At 40.6% G+C, this 21,703-nt stretch overlaps 1 long non-coding RNA gene across 2 annotated transcripts in view; it reads right to left on the reverse strand.

The window, feature by feature from the left end:
• LOC123797764 (uncharacterized) overlaps nt 1–21,703 on the reverse strand; it is a 189,897-nt gene that overhangs the window by 159,401 nt on the left and 8,793 nt on the right. For both annotated transcript variants that reach the window (XR_015725744.1, XR_006781054.2), the window contains exon 2: nt 12,860–12,958. This is a non-coding gene — a long non-coding RNA (uncharacterized LOC123797764). The remainder of the gene's footprint in view (nt 1–12,859; nt 12,959–21,703) is intronic.

Here is a 21,703-nt window from a genome sequence, read left to right on the forward strand (position 1 = left end):
AATATTATTTTGCTGTGATAACAAATGATCCCCAACATTTCAGTGGCTTAAAATAAAGGTTGATTTCTTACAATGCATGACCATTACTCCAGACTTGGGCTTAGAGAACATCCTCTATCTCTGATCTATCTACGGCCATCGTAGAGAGAAGAGACATCACAAACCTAACATGCTCATCTTGGAAGGGACACATGTGACTTCCATCTGTATTCCATTAAATAAAGCATATTCACATGGCCATTCCCGACTTCAACAGGGCAGAGACCTAAACCTCACACAAGAAGGGGTTCTTCAAGGAAGAAGTGGGAAAGTGAAATATTTTATATACAATAATATAATCCTTCACATCAGGGGTCAGCAGGCTGCAAGCCTCTTCTCTGACATTTGGATTTTTCCCTTTTCATTTGTTGGCAATTAAACTTTACAATACTACCCTGTCTTTGGAGTAAAGAAAACAAGCTAAGATTCTATAGAGAAAGAATGCTCAAGTTGGAACAGTCCGTACAGTTCACATAGTCACAACACTATATATTATGAATGGGAAAACTGGCTCAGAGAAGCTGCTGCCTTCCCCAAGGCAACCCTGCATCATATGTGGGCTAAGACCAAGTCCCAAACCCCTGGTCTCAGGACTTAGGCTCATTCTTCCATTGCCTACATAAGGTAAGTCAACTTACTGTCTATGAATCGGACTCATGGCTTTGCACAGCACAGATCTAGTTCCTGCCCTTGAACCTGATTTATGGTCCTGCTGAGAGAAACACCCCCCCCCCCCCCCGGTGCAATGAGCTTCAGTGGAGCTTTTCTCAAACCAGTTCTCTTCACTTTGTTGAGAGAGGCTGTAATTATGCTCAGTTCTTTGCCTGTTTTATAGCTTGGTACTGCCATAGTAAGAACATCTACAATAAAAACATCTATGGGGCTTTGTTTCCTTCTGTATAAATTCATTGTCTGGAATCTGACAGCCCCATGTCTTGGTAATTTATCAGAATTAGTCCATTTAGGAAGGAGTGCCTTGCTCAACTGAAACCCATTCTCTTTATTTTATCCAAACCCTGGTATTGTCAGGTAGCTTCAACTAAGCTCCTGTATCTATTCTAAAGTAAAAAAAAAAAACAAAACAATTCTTCTCCTAAAGCCTCTCTATTCTAATCTTTTTCACACTTCTTGATTGTATAATGAACACTGTTTCTTCCTCATCATTCTCTTTCCCCACTGACATTCCATGTAACTTGACTACATAATCCGGAGGCTACCTTCACTTATGAATTGGTCAAATCTTAGAGGTGGCAGAAAACATAATGAAACAGAGAGCTATTTTTAAAGAGTAAAGTGTGGTATATTTAGACTTTTGTCCTCAGTTCTTAGCATAAGCTTTTCAATACATCATGGATTTTATGTCCTTTAGATTGTCTATATAAAAACAAGGAGCACATACTCCAATGTTCTCAAATCCTTAAGAAAAAAGATATGTGCATATTAATGCAAAATATTAGCATTTTGTTCATTCTCTGATTTTTGAGTCCATTATTTTACTATCTCTTGTTTTCTATTTTTGATACATTTAGGGCTGCACTTTTTTTCTTCTAATACAGTCGCAGTATTGATGTGCCAGGCTTAGTGCTAAGAACTGAGCCAACAGTAGACACGCAGAGGAGTCTCAGGATACGGAGACTGGGGGATTCTAAGAGATGGAATAAATGTTCCGTGTCTGCAGAGAGGTTAAAGAAGGTTTTCTGACAATTTCAGGATTTGGAGTCTAAAAGGTTGTTTTGGGGTCCCATACCTCTAAATTGGATTTTGACTCCCTCTTTTCATTTGCTGGCTCTGGCAAAGGATACACAGAAGTAAGTAGTTTATGTGGCTTACCTTTGAACAGCTCCTAGGAAGGTGATAAGTGAATTCACCTTCTAATGATTTGCTGTTCTGCAATTCTTAACCACACATTCACATATATAACACAGGTGTAGTATTTCCCTGAGGGTTCTCCAACATCAATAAACTAAATGATGCCATGTCAGACAAGCGAAATTCTTCAGAGAAAGCCAGCTTGGTATACAGAGTCCAGATATCGGGAGCACGTCTGATTAGGCAGACCGTGTGCGGACAAGCTGCCCTCTACTTACAATGCCAGAGTGTGGAAAAGCTGAAAAGTTTGGGTGTTTGAATAGGACTATTTCCAGAAGACATTACCAGTGAGTGGACAGATGATGGGACTAGGATGAAGAAGCCATCACTGCGCCCTAAAGATCTAGGAACTCCATTCACCTGGTCCATGATTTCATTTCCACAGCTCAGCTTCCTATCTGGCCGTGGTAACTACACTATGACCCTTTCTCTCTGTGCCTCAAAACAGCTGACATGATATAAAATATATTAACACCACAGTTCTAAACTACGGTATCTTTTACATGTTAATTATTCTCCTATAAATAAAAACAGCACATGTTCACTGTAAAAATGCTGGAAAATAAGAAGAGTATAAAGAAGAAAAATTGCACGATATGCTCTTGCTCAGACAGGAAACTTCTAAAATATTTGGAATATTTCCTTTTAGCCTTTTTTTCTAGGGTGTCCCCATCTGTATCTCCCTATCTACATACCCACAGCCACATAGAGGACCTCCCCATCCAAAACACAGACACAGACACAGACACAGACACACACACACACACACACACACACACACACACAGGGAGGAAGGCATCCTCCATCACTTACTAGAAAATTATTTAGCCCTTTTGCTTCTTAGTTTTCTTATCTACAAACTGTGGATAAAAATAATGACTGCTTCACACAACTAGTGTAACAATAAAATGAGTGAGTTAGTTTATGTAAATGTTTAAAACCTTGTCTGGCCATAATGGATTCTCAATAAATGTTGGCTACTATTATCTCATTGTATATACAGTAAAGGTATCTTACTGGTTCCCATTTTCTAACTTAATACAATACAAACTGTCTCCCCACCTTCACTGCTATAACCCTAGTCTAAGCTAGCATCATCCCTCTCTTGAATTACTGCAATGATCATTTACTTGATGTCCCCAGTAGGACCTACCATCTAGTCCCCAAATAGTAGATAGGATCATTTGTCACAAATATAAATCAGACCATATTGCTCTCCTGCTTAAACCCTTCCAACAGTAATTTCCAGTTATAGATAGAACAAAATATAAATTTCTTACTCTGTTTATCATTGAGGGATCAGATTTCCAATCATGTCCTAGAACCCTGGTTCATGTAGCCCAACCAAACAGGAATCTGCAGGCAGGTATTCTGGGATGAGAGTAATAGCCACACAGCCCCCTCAAGCACACAGGCACCTTTTATGCTCCAAAATTGTTGGCCCAAAGCTCTCAGGCTCATGGTTGTAAGGCAGCAAAAGTGAAAGTCCTCCTTCCACACACTGATTTCATTGGACATCTTTATTGGCAGGGACGTGCCAAAAAGCCCCTAATCCCTACTTCAGGAGCAAGAGACATCAGGAAAGCCAGTAGTTTAATTATACACATCGATGCTTGACACTAAACTGGTTGCCTCTGCAGGAAAGAAGAGAGGTGGGAAGTTAGGGTAAGCACCCAGCAGTATCTGCCAGCTGGTAGTCTGCAACATCCTTCCTCACGCCTACCTGCCCCACCTCTCCCCCTGACACCATGCCCAGCCACACCAGCCTTAGTCCTTAGTATGCACCAAACCCCTGCCTGCCTCAGGAAAGGTCATTAGCCTTGCTTTCCCTTCTGCCTAGAAGGTTCTGCATAGTGGTTGGCATGTGGCTGGCTCCTTCTCTTCACCAGGCCTTAGTGGAAATGTAATCTCTCCAGGGAGTCTTCCTTGATTCCCTGTGCAAAGTCACCCCTCATCGCCCCCCACCCAACTGACTTCATAGCACTTATCGTTAGTTGAAATTACTCTGTTTATTAATGTATTTGTTTATTGTCTGTCTCTTTGACCAGGACATAAGATGCAAGAGAGCTAGGCCTTCACTCCCGACTGCATCCCCAGTGCTCAGAACAGAGTCCAGAACACAGGAAGTGTTAGATTCGGTGAACAAATGCCAAATGCATTACAATACTTTCTGTTTTCATTAAATGCTATTTAAGAGATTTAACAGCTGTAAAATATTCTACTGGACAAATATAACACTATTAACTACTTCCTACGGTTTGCTACTAGAGTAAACTCAATAATGGTCCCCCAAATGTACACATCATAATCTCTGGAACTGGAAAATGTTACCGGATACGGTGAAACCGACTTTGCAGATGTGAATAAATTAAGGATCTTAATTTTAAGAGATTAAGCTTAAAAAACAGGGATATTACCTTGGATGATCTTCACGGACCTGATGTAATCACCACAGTCCTCATAAAAGGGATGCAGGAGGAGTTAAAGTTGGAGGAGAAGGCAACGTGTGGTCAGAATCAGAGATTGAAATGATGAACTTTGAACATGGAGGGAGGGAGGGGGTCATAAGCCAAAGAATATGGGGGGCCAATAGAGCTGAAAAAGACAAGGAAACAAGATGCCCTTGGACACCCCACAACGAACCAGCCTTCATACTGCAGAAGCCCCTTTTAAGCAACCAACTTGAACAATGAAAACCCGAGTAAGGCAGAAGGGCCCATGGTGACCCCCTATCCCCTGGCTGAATACAAGCAGGCCCACAGGTGACCCATCTCAAAATATCCATAAGCCCTAGCTGACCCGTGGGCTACTTACACCTGGACACAGGTGCCAAAAAAGGACAACTGCATACATTCGCATACCTTCTCACCTTCCCCCTTTCATGGCAGCCCCCCCACCTTGCGCAGTCTCTCCTTTGCTGTCCTCCCCACTGCTCCCTTGCAATGTATTCAATAAACTTCCATCTTCTTTGTCCCACCTTGAGTGAATTCTTTCACCGCCCATGCCACTGGCCTCCACCCAATCGAGTCACCCCACACACACCTTGACTTTAGCCCAGCAAAAGCAATTGCAGACTTGTGACCTCCAGAACTTTCAGAGAGGCCATGTGTTTTAAAGCAATTTGTAATAGCAGCAATAGGAAACAAATATAGACATTTAGGTGTTTTTTTTTTTTCTCCCTAAGAGAAAAAAAAGTATTTATTACTGTCATGATGTTGTAAAGAACTTCATTTTACAGGTATTTTAGTCTGCCTTTCCAATGATTTCATTAGAATAGTTTCCTAGAGGCAGGATTCCAGTAAGCTTGCACCACCATACAACCCGGCCGGCTGTGGCTGGGTAAATGCCTGAGCAACCTGGCTGCTTAGAAGTCTGCTATGTTGAGTATAGCCACAGGGCCTACAAAGAATTAACCCACTCTGCGGAACAATCACACGAACACAAAGAGATTGTTTTCCAGGGGAAACAGGGCCTGTAAAAAGTAAGCAAAAACAAGGGTGCCTTTTTCTTATTTGTCCTTCTTATTAACATTATAAAACAGAGGTGGGGAACAGGAATGAGTTAAAATGTTAGACCAGAAATAGTTCAAACTCAGCTCCAAAGATCCACACACCTTTGATACCTGCCAGATGGGCCTTTGAAGTGTAAAACAGGATCAGTTACCTCAGGGAAGGCTGACACACAAGTCCCAACCTGTGAATTAATCAGAGAAGCCTCTGGATGTGAACAGACAATGGTGCCCGGTAGGGTGCAGAACAGGGTGTGGTCTGGGTGAAGGCCGCTTCTCCAGGGTGGTGTGCATGACAAAAGAGAGAAATAATTTACTTGGAGGCCAAGTGACAGGTGTGGGGTCCCTCAGGGCAGATCCCGTCAGTGACCCTCCCTCCCCACAGACAAGGAGCCTGTTGCAAATAATTCAGTATGGAAACGCCGGAAGGATTAACTTTTGTGTTCTCCGAAACTTCCCTGCATTCCACCCCAGAACCTGGCAGTTGAGAGTGTGTTCTGTACACCAGCAGCATTGCCATTGCATGGGAGCTTGTGAAAAATGCAGAGCTCGAGCAGCATCCAGTCGTAGGGAATCAGTCACTGCATCTTAACAGTATTGCCGTGATTCTTAGGCACATTAAAGTTTGAAAACATCAGCCCTAGAGTCTAAGCTGCATAGAAGCCGAGCCTTTGTTGGCTCTGTTCAGCGCTACACTTCTAGTGATGCAAACACTGCCTGGCACTACTTGGAGGGGCTCAATAAATATTTGTTCTGTCAATGCTTAAATAAGTGAATGCACTGAGCCTTAGGTGCTGAAGAGGGATTTGAAAAGAGAAGGGACTGGTGTACTATACTCTTTGTATTCTACACACATACACACACGTGTGTGCACACACACACATATTAAAGTCGAAGAATATTTTTTTGAACCCATACTTCAGGTGCCTGAGCACAACCGAAACAGAAGTAGCTACAAGGTGAACTTTTTTTCTGGCTGTTGTGAAAGCCAAAATCCAGGAGAGAGGTTAAGGTAAAAGGGCTGGAATAAGCCCGGAGAAGTTACTCTCACAGCTGAAAAGAGGACGTAGGTCTATGGTTCACCCCACTGTCAAAAAGTCACGCTCCGACTTGGGCACAAATGGATCAAGACTCAGAAGGGAAGGACAGCCCGGGATCCTGAACCAGAAGGGATCTGGGGAGTCTGGCTCTAAACATGGGTACCACAGACTACAGAGACTCTTCCCCTTCCTTGACATAAATGCACTTTATTGACTTCTAAGAATCATTCATATCAGATAGTGGTCATACCACCATGACCCCGATAGCCTGAAGATTTGGGGCATCACATGAGCCTCCCAGATTGCTGAGTGATCCTAGCAAGGGACCTCTGTGACGACTGAGATTTAATTTTCTTTCAGCCTTGTGATGTAAAGACTGAGTCAGACTTCATTTCACATAAAGAAATAAAGAAGTGTGACATTTCCCTTGATCATCATTTCCTTTTAATTTTTTATTATGAACATTTTAAATGGACACACAGCGCCAAAAGGAGAAATATATAATGAACCTTCATTACCTATCATCTAGCCTCAAGAAATATCGATTTATTGTTAAACTTGTTTTATGTGTATCTCCTACCCTCCATTCTGGTTATTTTTATTTAATTTTTAATAGCTACACAGAGGTATAATATTCATAGTATTCACCCACTATAAAGGTACAAGTCAGTAATTTCTAGTAAAAGTATACACATGCAAATATCACCACAATCTAGTTCTAAAACATTTTTATCACCCTAATGACCCCTGGACTCCCTCCTCCCCTCAGACTCCCGTACCTTTTTACAGTCAGTTCCCAGGCCAGCCCCAGCAACTGCTGATCTGCTTTAGTCTCTAGAGATTGCCTCTTCCAGATACTTCATGCATATAGAGAGAATTACATGATACAGAATATTTATTTCTGGATTCCTTCAGTTAGCATCATGCTCTTTCCTCCATACTGTAGAGTATATAAGTAGTTCCATTCCCTTTATTACTGGAGAGTATTCCAACGTATGATGATAACACATTTTGTTTATGCATTACATGTTGATGGACATTTGGATCTAGTCTGAGGTTTTTGCATTATAGTAATACTATGAACGTTCACTTAAAAATTTTGTGTATTATATTTTTATTTTTCTTGGCTGGATACATAAGGGTGGAATTGCTGAGTCATACAGTGCTTTCTAAGAACCTGAGAACCTGTCATCCAAAGCGGTTGCACCATTTTACCTTCCACCAGCAATGTGTGAAAGTTCCAGTTTCTCCACATCCTCCCCAACACTTATTTTTGTCTCTTTTTTATTATAGCCATTCCAGTGTATTGGAAGTGGTATCTCATTGTGCTTTTAATTTTCATATCCCTAATGTCTAATGATGTTGAGCATCTTTTCATGTACTTGTGAGCCCTTTACATATCTTCTCTAGCAAAAAGTCTATTCAAATACTGCGCCCATGTATTAAGTGGGTTGTCTACCTTATTATTGAGGTGCAATGTACATTTTGGACATAAGTCCTTTATGAAATATATGAATTGCAAAATTTTTCTCAAGCTAGCCTGTGGCTTGTCCTTTCATTAGATTAATGATGTTTTTTGGGGGCGCCTGGGTGGCACAGCGGTTAAGCGTCTGCCTTCGGCTCAGGGCGTGATCCTGGCGTTATGGGATTGAGCCCCACATCAGGCTCTTCCGCTATGAGCCTGCTTCTTCCTCTCCCACTCCTCCTGCTTGCGTTCCCTCTCTCGCTGGCTGTCTCTATCTCTGTCAAATAAATAAAATCTTTAAAAAAAATAAAATAAAATAATGATGTTTTTTGAGCCCTTATGACCATGGATGGTAACAGGGGCCTCACTTACCTGCAATTAGTTCATTTGGCTACTACATATGACTGGGAAACCAATTTCAACCGAAACTTCTCAATCTTTACAAAGCACCAAGATCTGCAACTGGAGAAACCAACTCGAGCCCAGCTTCTGGCTAACAGGATGGCCCAGGACAGGGGCAGCACAGATGCAGCAAAATCCCTCAGGATTCTGACAGCAACTAAGGAGAATTAACATCTTCCTGCTCATGATCATGGAATATTTTTCCATTCATTTAGATCCTCTTTAATTTTTGCCACCACTGTTTTATAATTTTCAGTGTATAAGTCTCACTCTCCTTTTGTTAAATTTATTCCTAAGTATTTTATTCTTCTTGGTGCTATTGTGAATGGAATTGTTTTCTAAATCTCATTTTCAGATCGCTCATTGCCAGTATATAAAATTACAATTGATTTTTATAAGTCGATCTTATATCCTGTGACCTTGATGAACTCACTTATTTCCAGTAGATTTTTCCTGGAGGTCTCCATAGGACTTTACACATACAAGTGTGACTTTGTTGCTGTTGTTGTTGTTTCTTGCATCGTGTGTTTAAGCAATAAAATTCAAAGCAACCTGATTTTAAATTAAACAAATTAGAATGCACTCAAAATTATTCCAGTTATATTATCATGTTGCATATGCCTAAAGGGCAGAGTGAGAGAGGTGTCATTGGGCCGTGCTGGGAATCACAGGTCATCTGCAGCCTCCCTTACCTCTTCTACAGCCTTATGAGATGGTCTTTCAGCTGGGGTTTTTGTCAAAATGTGCATATACCTATAGAGCTGTGTCAGAGGGGGGAAATCATTGAGAATCGCTGCCTTTGCAGGATTGCTTGGCCCAAGACATGTCCTTAAGGAAGATTCTAGGGAGTCAGACGTGGTCCTCAAGAGCAGGAGCAGCATGAGAAAAAACAAACCAGAAGGCAATGTATTTTGACATGTCCATGTGAAAACTATAAAAAGGTAAGAAGAGGCATCTTCCCTACTTCACAGAGGGTATAGATAAAATTGGCAAAATTGGCATTTTGAGTCCTGCACAGAGCATACAATTCAAAGAACTGGATAAAGTTAGTGAAAAAAAGAGGTGTGGCAATGACTAACTTATTGCCATAAAAGTCGTAAAATCCTAATATTGTACTATAATTGAATTACAACATATTATTGATTTAGTGTGTGTAAAGCACTTCGCTCAGAGTTTGGTTAATAGTGAATGTTCCATAGATGGTAGTTGTTTATACTATCACTACTACTTTTGCAACTCAGAGGAGAGGTGTTCCACGACTGTCTACAACGAGTATTTGTAATGCTAAGAGCAGTTCCCTGCTCAATCTGATGGTCATTTCAAAGATAATTATTATGAGACCCTGAAAATAGAAAAGGCAGTTCAGGATAGAGGTGGGCTTCAGAGGTAAAGGTTAATAAAGATGCAAAACACTAAAACCTTGTGCTAACTACCCATGGCAATCAAAACTACACACTGCTTTTCCCATATCCACTGCGATAGCCAAGATAGGGAAACAACTCAGTGTCCATCATAGGTGTGGAGATATGCACACACACACACACACACACACACACACACACACACACTGGAATATTATTCAGCCAAGTAAAAGAAGAAAATCCTGCCATTTGTGACAACAGTGATGGATGCTGAGGGCATTATGCTTAGTGAAATAAGTCAGAGGAAGACAAACACTGAATGATATCACTTATATATGGAATCTTAAAAAACTAAACTCATAGAAACAGGGAGTGGAGTGGTCATTATCAGGGGCTGGGAGATAGGGGGAAAGAGAGGAGATTTGGTCAAAGGGTACAAACTTCCAGTGACAAGAAATAAGTTCAGGGGATTTAATGTATAGCATGGCGACTATAGTTAATAATGCCGTATTATATTCGTGAAAGTTACCAAGAGGGTAGATCTTAAATGTTCTTACCTCACACAAAAAAAATGGTAACTCTGGAATGTGATGGAGGTGTTAGCTAACACTCTGGTAGTAATCATTCTGCAATTTATAAGTGTATGAAATCAACACATTGTACATCAAATTTATACAATGTTACCCATCAATTATAGCTCAATAAAGCTGGAAAAAAAGACTACAGAGTGCTTGTGGAGAGACTAGTGAATAAATACATGCATCTGTACATGTGTTTATATTCAGAAAATCTATTTCAAGCTTATCCGTAATCACATTTAATTGCATCTTTAATTTCTAAATTGCCAGATTAAAACACAAGCTCCCTTGTCATTGATACTGAGAAAAAGGAGGCTGTTGTATGGCCAGCAACTGCAGCCTGAAAGGGCAGGTTCAGAACAGAGTCCTCTCTGCCCCTCCTCTCTCTTCCCTCTCCTTGCCTCTTCTCCTCACCCCTGCTCTAGCTAAGGGCAGAGTCATCTGACCCTGGAGGTTACAAATTCACTGATTGGGAAGAGAGGTTCTTTTGGCTATATCTAGTTCATTTGACTACAACATACATCTCAGAGACCAAGTTCAACCTGATGGGAAGGTTTTCAGACTCTATAAAGCATGGGATCCATATCTGGAGAAACCACCTCTGCCTTGCCCAAGCCTTGGGCTCCAAGTAACTGAAAGTCAAAGCCTGCCTGACAGGATGACCCAGGGCAGGGGCCCCCAGAATGCTCAGGTGGCCAGCCCCTCTCAGGAGAAACAGGCATTGTCGCAGCTTCCTGGTAACGGGGCCGTCCCTGCCATCTCAGCCTCTGCCCCTAAGCAGACAGACAATCCTACAGCCAGCACAGAGAGGCCCAGGATGTTAAAAGAAGCAGGGAGCCAGCACAATGATTTCATCTGTATGATGCCCAGCACGTAGTGGCTGCAACCTTGGGAGACATGGCACTGAATGGAATGAACATTCTAGACTCAACTTTGCCACGTGGCAATGAAGCCATTTCACTTCCTTCTCCGTTTCTGCTTCTGCGCGTTGGAAACATAGTAATTCCTACCTGCAAGGTCGCATCAAGGATAAAAAAGGAGCATATTCTAGAAGACTCACTGTGAGGCCCAAAGTGTCACATGAATAGGAACCAAAAAATGACAGGTTGCCTCTATGGTGCTGTCTACACTTGGCCCAGATGTTAATATTTAAGTGGCTAGAAGCAGGGCCGGTTTTCTTACTGACATTCTTCTAAGAAAGGTAATTTTAAGATTATACATATTATTTTAATAGAATTCTATAACATTATTTTCATTTGATTGAAATGAATATGATCATAAACACTTTTTTTTGTTTGTTTGTTTTGGTCCCTGAATGGGTCCCTGTACAAAATGACATTGTTTATCATGGCTCTAATTGGTTCCCTTGTTTCAGCCTGACAGTCTCCCAGATTCATTCTTCACACCACTGCCAGCCTGCTATGGCTCCAAGACAAATCTGAGGTTGACTCCTCTTTTTCCCTAAAGACCCATATCCAATCAGTCAAGTCTTAGGGATTCTGCCTCCTTAATATCTCTCAAATCCATCCATTTCTCTCCATCCCACCTGACAAGCCTCTATTTTAAATCACTATCATTTCTCATTGGAAACTAATGAAATCGCAGCCCACACGGTCACTCCTAGGGGTCCCTCATGTTGCTCTTTTATCTCCATTCCTTTCTCCATACTGCAGCCAGAAGGATCTTCCTGAAGTGCAAATTTTCTCACGGCACTGCCGGCTGGAACCTGTGCACGTTAGCGTCATCAGGATAAAACCCCTAGCTGCCGGACCAGGTGTCCCGGCTCTGCCTTCACACACCTAATTCCTTACCTCCTCATTGCCATCACCTCCTTTGGGAATCCTTCTGCGGACCCCTACGACCGGGCTAAGAGCCCTTGCTCTGCATCTTCAGAGCACTCACCATCTCCTTGAACTTACCTCTTTCCACTGTTACTTATCCATTAGCTGCTATGGTTCATCAGCTAGACTGTCAACTCCCCGAGAGCATGAACGGATCCTTGTTCCTGGTATATCCCAATAGCAGGTGTTGCATTCTCATGCAGATTTCTTCCCATCTCCTAGCTCCTGGGGATACTGATAACTCATGGCTCAAAGCCATGTCCTTTGCTGGGCATTGCCCCAGGCTGCAAAAAAACTGCCTTCCCTACAGTTATAGCCCCTCCTCAGGGACACTGGGCCACCAGTGACCCAGGGACATTGGCATGCAAAGGCCTGGCCTCCTTTCCTCTTTGGGACAACTCTATAGGGTTAGCTCCAGCACTCGCAGTAAGACTGGGCGGGGTCTTAGCTGCAACCACATGGAGCACATGCTTCTCTCCCTGCCCCATCCTGTCATCCTCACTTTCGTTCAGGTGTATCTCCCCAGATATTCCCCAGGAAACCATGTGCACACAACTCACAATATTCAGTATATTCCCAGGCAACCCAGTCAAAAATAGTCCTTATATCCAATGTAGTACCTGGCCCAAAATGTAGTTGACGTATGGACTAATAAATGGATAAATGCCTTTTTAATGCCAAGTCTCAGAGAAGAAAATTTGTATCATGTATGTTTCCATTTCTAGAGCCCGGCACAGGGCCTGACTACTTACTTACTTAGACGGTCCTTCAGATGTTCTCTCTTACGACCAAGGGAGCAGTCTTCTGGAGGCATATGGCTCCTTTCTTTATCCATTAGGTCCAAAGTGATAAAAGCTAAAAGCATCAAAGGAATGTAACATTACATTACTCTGCATAATAATGAAATTTACTGCCTTTGAAGGAAGAAAAGGTATATGGCAATTACAAAGCAGTTAGAAAACACTGTTTTTCATTAGGGTTTAGAGGGCCTGTGTTCTTCCCAAGAATTAAAATAACTTAAGGGTGAGCTATGTACTGTTCTAACAGATCTAAAAGGGCTTTTTAAAAAGTGATATCTAGGGGCGCCTGGGTGGCACAGCGGTTAAGTGTCTGCCTTCGGCTCAGGGCGTGATCCCGGCATTCTGGGATCGAGCCCCACATCAGGCTCCTCCGCTGGGAGCCTGCTTCTTCCATTCCCACTCCCCCTGCTTGTGTTCCCTCTCTCGCTGGCTGTCTCTATCTCTGTCAAATAAATAAAAAAAATCTTAAAAAAAAATAAATAAAATAAAAAAATAAAATAAAATAAAAAGTGATATCTTTAGGAAAATCCCCTAATAGACCTGCCTTGAAGGGTACATGCCCAAACTGAATGATGCTGTCAGACTTGAAGCACCAAGACCCCCTTGAGTGGAACCACTTTGCAGCTCTTTGGATTATCAGAAGAAATCACTGATTTGCCAAATAAAAACTCCAGGGTTCTACCCTGAACTCAAGGACTTGTACTTGGGGAAATAATGAGGGAAATCACAATGAGTCCTGGAAGGACCCAACGGATAAGGGTTGGGGTTTTCCAGAATAGAGTTTCAATGGGGAAATCCAGGAGATAAGGCTCTTTAGGATAGAGGGGCAAACCAGGGATAGGGAAGTCAGAATAGAAACTATGGATGTATTTAAAGAGGACCCTTCTAGGAAAGGGTTGACTTCTTAGTCAACACACACACATTTGGACCCTGGGAAAGTTATACTTAGTACTTGGCTCTATTTTTTCTTCTTTCTTCTTTTTCTTTTTTTTTTTTAAAGATTTTATTCATTTATTCGACAGAGATAGAGACAGCCCGCGAGAGAGGGAACACAAGCAGGGGGAGTGGGAGAGGAAGAAGCAGGCTCATAGCAGAGGAGCCTGATGTAGGGCTCAATCCCAGAATGCCGGGATCACGCCCTGAGCTGAAGGCAGACGCTTAACCGCTGTGCCACCCAGGCGCCCCTTCTTTTTTCTTTTTAATAGACTTTACTTTTTTAGAGCAGTTTCAGGTTTACAGCAAAATCGAGCAGAGGGTACAGAGAATCCCCATATACCTCCTGTCCCCACACATGCACAGCCTCCTCATTAGCAACATCCCCCACCAGAGAGTGCATTTGTTATGACTGATGAACCTACCTTGACACCTTATTACCACCCAAAGTCCATAGTTTACATTGGGTTCATTCTTGGTGTTGTATATTCTATGGGTTTGAACAAATGTATAATAACATTTATCTTCCATTAGAGTATCATACAGGGTACTTTCTACACCCTAAAAACTTCGGTGGATCAATTCCTTTTTGGAATTACCCAGTCCTTCAGGAAAGGTTATGCATATTTATACATGTATACACACATCTTGATATTCTCAAGTAGTGATTCAAGACAGTTTATGACAAGAAACCTGTACTTGCCCACAACAAACCCAAGAGAGGAAGTTTCTTGGATTACATTAACTCTCCCTCAGAAAGATTCACATTACACATCAGCATATCAAATTCTTCAGGAAATTCCATTAGTAAAGAAAACTTCCTAACTTCTTTTAAGACCGAATTCTCCAAAAACTATCTATTGATACCTGCTAAATCCGTGGCACCCACATGAGGACTGCTACAGAGCCAATTCATGGATTTTATTTTAACAATAGTGTGGTATAAGCAAAAGGGATATTCTTGGAGAGTTATGTGATCAGGGGATGTAAGAATGACTGGAGATGTTGGCCCTGTTAAGACCATGTGACAGTGTTTCCATCCCAGTCTTACCTGGTGTAGAACGAAGACAGTGGCTAAGGGACAGGAAAGGGAGTGTCAAGAGCATCATTGTTGAGGACGAATTGACCAGACCTGTTCACTAATTTCTATGAGAAGCAGGGAGAAGGAGGACTCCTGTAATCACAAAATGTTAGTGCAGGAAATGACCTTTATCTACTTGTACTCAGCCTTAGGACCTCCAAACACCCAAGTTTCAAGGAGAAACCTAAAGTACGGAACAGAAGAAAGGAGAGGCTGTGGGTGTGTTTTATAAAATAGTGGAGGAAGGAAGAGTGTGGGCGAGGAATTCCCATGCTTTCCATTGTGAAAGTTTGGCTGGGAATTTTTTGAACATTCCAGATCTGAGAGAAGTGCCTCAACATACAGACCTCATGATTCAAGTATTACTTTTCTCCCACTCTCAAAATATTTCAGGATAATAGGTTTCAGAGGCAGGAATATTTCACATAAATAATTTTAGGGGCCTTGATTTATGACAACAAATTCAGCTCATTTTAAATTAGCATAATCATTATTTAAGATGGCTGCCGCACACCAAGCACAGCGCTAAGTTCTAGAGAGATGGAGTGGAACAACGTTCTTTTGAAGCCTTCAAATACTAACTGTGTGAATTTTTTGTTTGCTTTGTGTCAGGTGTTGTGCTAAGTGGCTCTGTTCCCTTCACCTTTCTGTATATTCTGTTTTTTTCTTCTTTTTTTGGTTGTTATTTTGTTAAAATCTTTTTAAATTTTCATCTTTATAGTTACATTCTATCTTTTCAATGTATTTAATTTTATTTTTACATATATAAGTTTTTCTTTCTTTACAATTTTGAGATGCAGTTTCTTCTAACAAACTGACCAAAATGCACCCAGGATATAGTGTATTGCTCTACATTGTTCACCTGCCTGTTTATGTTCCTTCTTTTTGCTTCTCTCTCTCTTTTTTTTGTCTTTTAATTTTCATTTTTATAGTTACATTCTATTCTTCATTGTATTTAATTTTATTTGTGTACATATATAAGTTTTTCTTTCTTTACAATTTTGGGATCTAGTTTTCTAACAAGCACAGCAAAATACACAGAGAATTCAGTGTATTGCTCTATTCTGTTCACCTGTCTGATTATATTCTTTTTCTTTTTAATTTTTTTTTTTTCCAATTTGGGTCTCTTCTGATTTGTTTAGTACATATTTCTCTGGGGTCGTTGTTGCCATTTTAGTATTTTGTCTCTTGTTTACCTGTTCTTCTCTGGACAGAAGGATAAGACAAAAAAAAACTCACCTCAAAAAAGAGAACAAGAGGAAGTACTGACTGCCAGGGACCTAATCGGTATGGACATAAGTGAGATGTTGGAAATAGAGTTCAGAGTAGCAATTATAAAGATACTAGGTGGGCTTGAAAAGCACAGAAGACACTAGAGGAGCTCTTTCTGGAGAAATAAAAGAACTAAAATCTAATCAAGTCAAAATAAAAAAGGCTATTAATGAGATGCAATAAAAAATGGAGGCGTTAACTGCTAGGACAAATAAGGCAGAAGAGAGAATTCGTGATATAGAAGACAATATGATGGAGAATAAAGAAACTGGAAAAAAAAGAGATAAACAACTCCTGGATCATGAGGGGAGAATTCTAGAGATAAATGATACCATAAAGTGAAACAATATTAGAATAATTGGGATCCCAGAAGAAGAGGAAAGAGAAGGGAGGCAGAAGGTATATTAGAGCAAATTATACTGGAGAACCTTCCTAATCTGGGGAAGGAAACAGGCATCCAAGTCCAGGAGGGACAGAGAATACGCCCTCAAAATCAATAAAAATAGGTCAACACCCTGACATATAATAGTGAAACTTGCAAATCTCAGAGACAAAGAGGAAATCCTGAAAGCAGCGTGGGACGAGAGGTCCATAACCCACAAGGGTAAAAACATTAGACTGTCAGCAAACCTATCCACAGAGACCTGACAAGTCAGAAAGGACTGGCATGATATATTCAGGGTGTTAAATGAGAAAAAATATGCAGCCAAGAATACTTTATCTAGCTAGGATGTCATTCAAAATAGAAGGAGAGATAGAAAGCTTCCAGGACAAACAGAAACTAAAAGAATTTGTGATCACCAAACCAACCCTACAAGAACTATTAAAAAGGATCCTTTAAACAAAGAGAGAGCCCAAAAGTAATATAGACCAGACAGGAATGGAGACAATATACAGAAACAGTGACTTTACAGGTAATACAATGGCACTAAATTCATATCTTTCAATAGTTACTCTGAATGTAAATGGGCTAAATGCCCCAATCAATGACACAGGGTATCAGCTTGGGTAAAAAAGCAAGACCTATCGATATGCTGTCTGCAAGAGACTCATTTTAGACCCAAAGACACCTCCAGATTGAAAGTGAGGGGGGTGGGAAGACATTTATCATGTTAATGGACACCAAAAGAAAGCTGGGGTGACAATCATATCAGACAAATTCGATTTTAAACCAAAGACTGTAATAAGAGATGAGGAAGGACACTATATCATAATTAAAGAGTCGATCCAACAAGAAGATCTAACAATTGTAAATATTTATGCCTTAACATGGGAGCAGCCAATTATATAAGCCAATTAATTACAAAATCAAGGAAACACATCAATAATAATACAATAATAGTAGGGAACTTTAACACCTCCCCCCCCTTACCACAATGGAAGGATCATCTAAGAAGAACAACAAGGAAATAAGGTCTTTGAATGACACACTGGACCAGATGGACTTCACAGATACATACACAGCATTCCATCCTAAAGCAGCAGAATACACATTCTTCCTGCACATGCAGTGCACATGGAACACTCTCCAGAATACATCACTTACTCAGTCACAAATCAGGTATCAACTGGTACCAAAAGACTGGGAGAATTCCCTGCATATTTTCAGACCACAGTGCTTTGAAACTGGAACTCAATCACAACAGGAAATTTGGAAAGAACTCAAACACAGGGAGGCTAAAGAGCATCCTATTAAAGAATGAATGGGTCAACCAGGAAATTAAAGAAGACTTTAAAAAATTCATGGAAACAAATAAAAATGAAAGCACAACTGTTCAAAGCCATACAGTAAAGGCAGTCCTAAAAGGGAAGTATATAGCAATACAAGCCTTTCTCAAGAAACAAGAAAGGTCTCAAATACATATCTAAACTTCTAAACCAAAAGAACAGTAAAACAGATCAACAAAACTAAGAGCTGGTTCTTTGAAAGAATCAATAAGATTTATAAACCCCTGGCTGGACTTATCAAAAAGAAAAGAGAAAGGATCCAAATAAATAAAATCATGAATGAAAGAGGAGAGCCCACAAATAACATGGAAGAAATACAAACAATTTTAAGAACATATTATGAGCAAGTATATGCCAACAAATTAGGCAATATGGAAGTAATGGATGCATTCCTAGAGATGCATAACTGCCAAAATTGAAACAGGAAGAAAGAGAAAACCTGAACAGACCCATAACCAGCAAGGAAATTGAAGCAGTAATCAAAAATCCCCCAGAAAACAAGAGTCCAGGGCCAGAGGGCTTCCCCGGGGAATTCTACAAAACACTTAAAGAAGAATTGATACCTATTCTTCTGAAGTTGTTTCAAAAAATCGAAATGGAAGGAAAACTTCCAAACTCTTTCTATGAGGCCAGCATTACCTTGATCCCCAAACCAGACAAAGACCCCACCAAAAAGGAGAATTACAGACAACCAATATCTTTGATGCATGTGGATATAAAAATTCTACCTAAATACTAGCCAATAGGATCCAACAGTACATTAACAAGATTATTCACCATGACCAAGTGGGATTTATTCCTGGGCTGCAAAAGTGATTCAATATCTGAAATCAATCAATGTGATACACTACATTAATAAATGAAAGGACAAGACCCATATGATCCTCTCAATAGATGCAGAAAACACATTTGACAAAGTACAGCATCCTTTCTTGATTAAAACTCTTCACAGTGTAAGAATAGAGGGAACATACATCAATATCATAAAAGTCATATATAAAAAGCCCACAGCAAGTATCATTCTCAATGGTTAAAAACTTAGAGCTTTTCCCCTAAGGTCAGGAACATGGCAGGGAGTTGGGGGCAGCAGTCACGACTGCTGTTCAACATAGTATTAGAAGTCCTAGCCTCAGCAATCAGACAACAAAAAGAAATAAAAGACATCCAAATCGGCAAAGAAGACGTCAAATTCTCACTCTTTGCAGATGACATGATACTCTGTGGAAAACCCAAAAGACTTCACTCCAAAATTGTTAGAACTCATACAGGAATCCAGCACAGTGGCAGGATATAAAGTCAATGCATAGAAATCAGTTGCATTTCTATACACTAACAATGAGACAGAAAAAAGAGAAATTAAGGAGTCAATCCCATCTACAATTGTACCGAAAATCATAAGATACTTAGGAATAAATCTAACCAAAGAGGCAAAGGATCTGTACTCAGAAAACTTAGAACACTCATGAAAGAAATTGAGGAAGACACAAGGAAATGGAAAAATTTTCCATGCTAATGGATTGGAAGAACAAATATTGTTAAAATGTCTATGCTACCTAGAGCAATCTATATATTCAATGCAATCGCTATCAAAATACTATCAACATTTTTCACAGATCTGGAACAAATTATCCTAAAATTTGTATGGAACCAAAAAAGACCCTGAATAGCCAAAGGAATACAAAAAAGAAAACCAAAACTGGTAGCATCACTGACTTCAAGCTGTATTACAAAGCTGTAATCATCAAGGCAGTATGGTACTGGCCCAAAAACAGACACATAGATCAATGAAACAGAATAGAGAACCCAGAAATGGACCCTCGACTCTATAGTCAACTAATCTTTGACAAAGCAGAAAAGAATATCCAATGGAAAAACTATAGTCACTTCAACAAATGGTATTGGGTTAACTGGATAGCCACATGCAAAAGAATGAAACTGGACCATTTCCTTACACCATACACAAAAATAGATTCAAAACAGATAAAAGACCTAAAAGTGAGACAGGAATCCATCAAAATCCTAGAGGAGAACACAGGCAGCATCCTTTGTGATCTTGGCCACAGCAACTTCTTGCTAGACACGTCTCTAAAGGCAATGGAAACATAGGCAAAAGTGAACTATTGGGATTTCATCAAGATAAAAAGCTTTTGCACAGCAAAGGAAACAGTCAACAAAACCAAAAGACAATTGGCAGAATGGGAGAAGATATTTTCAAATGACATATCAGATAAAGGGACAATATCTGAAATCTATAAAGAACTTATCAAACTCAACAGCCAAAGAACAAATAATCCAATCAAGAAATGGGCAGAAGACAAGAACAGACATTTCTCCAAAGAAGACACAAATGGCCAACAGACACATGAAAAAATGCTCAACATCCCTCAGCATCAGGGAAATACAAATCAAAACCACAATGAGATACCACCTCACATCAGTCAGAATGGCTAAAATTAACAAGTCAGGGAAGGACAGATATTGGTGAGGATGAGAACAAAGGGTAACCCTAATACACTGCTGGTGGGAATGCAAAGTTGGTGCAGCCACTCTGGAAAACAGTATGGAGCTTCCTCAAAAAGTAGAAAATAGAGCTACCTATGACCCAGCAATTGCACTAATGGGTATTTACCCCAAAGATACAAATGTAGTAATCCAAAGGGGCACCTGCACCCCAATGTTTATAGCAGCAATGTCCACAATAGCCAATCTATGGAAAGAGCCCAGATGTCCATCACAGATGAATGGATAAAGAAAATGTGAGATACACATACACACACACACACACACACACACACACACACACACACAATGGAATACTACTCAGCCATCAAAAAAATGAAATTTTGCCATTTGCAATGACATGGATGGAACTAGAGGGTATTATGCTAAGTAAAATAAGTCGATCAGAGAAAGACGATTACCATATGACCTCACTCATATGTGGAATTTAAGAAACAAAACAGAGGATCATAGGGGAAGAGAGGAAAAAATAAAACCAGACAAAAATCAGGTAGGGAGACAAATCATAAAAGACTCTCAATCATAGGAAACAAACTGAGGATTGCTGGAGGGGGGAGTGGGGGATGTGATAATTGGGTGACGGATTAAGGAGGGCACATGATGTAATGAGCACTGGGTATTATATAAGACTGATGAATCACTGACCTCCACCTCTAAAACCAATAATACATTATACGTTAATTAATTGAATTTAAATAAAATAAAAGTAAATCATGGTTAAAAAAATAAAGTATGATCATAAATTCTTAGACATTCTCTTCAAAAAACAGAGCCTGATTCTCCTCCTCTTGAGGGAAGGCTGGACAAGTAGCTCACTTTCAACAAGCAGAAGAGGCAGGAGTGATGATCTGTGATTTTCGAGACCAGGACACAAAAGGCATGTGGCCTTTCCTGACTTTCCTGGATCACTCACTCCCTGGGGAAGCCAGCTCTCATTTTGTGAGGAGCAACCCAGCAGTCTCATGAAGACGTCCATGTTGCAAGGCTCTGAGGCCTCCCACCCATAGTCAGCTCTAACTTGCCAGTCGTGTGAGGGAGCCACCATGGAAGCAAGTCCTCCATCCCCAGTCAAGCCTTTGGATAAAGGCAGCCCTGGCCCACATCTTGATGGCAACCTCATGAGAGACACTGAGCTGGAACCACCCAGATTAAGCTGCTCTCAGATTCTCTGAACCATAGAAATTCTGAGATGATAAATTATTTTAAGCCACTAGATTTGGGGGGTTAATTTGTTAGACAACTGATCCTCAAAAAGCCCCTGAGACA

The sequence above is a fragment of the Ursus americanus genome, chromosome 9, assembly GCF_024610735.1.
Source record: "Ursus americanus isolate L20-20 chromosome 9, mUrsAme1.1.p, whole genome shotgun sequence".
In the NCBI taxonomy this organism is placed as follows: domain Eukaryota; kingdom Metazoa; phylum Chordata; class Mammalia; order Carnivora; family Ursidae; genus Ursus; species Ursus americanus.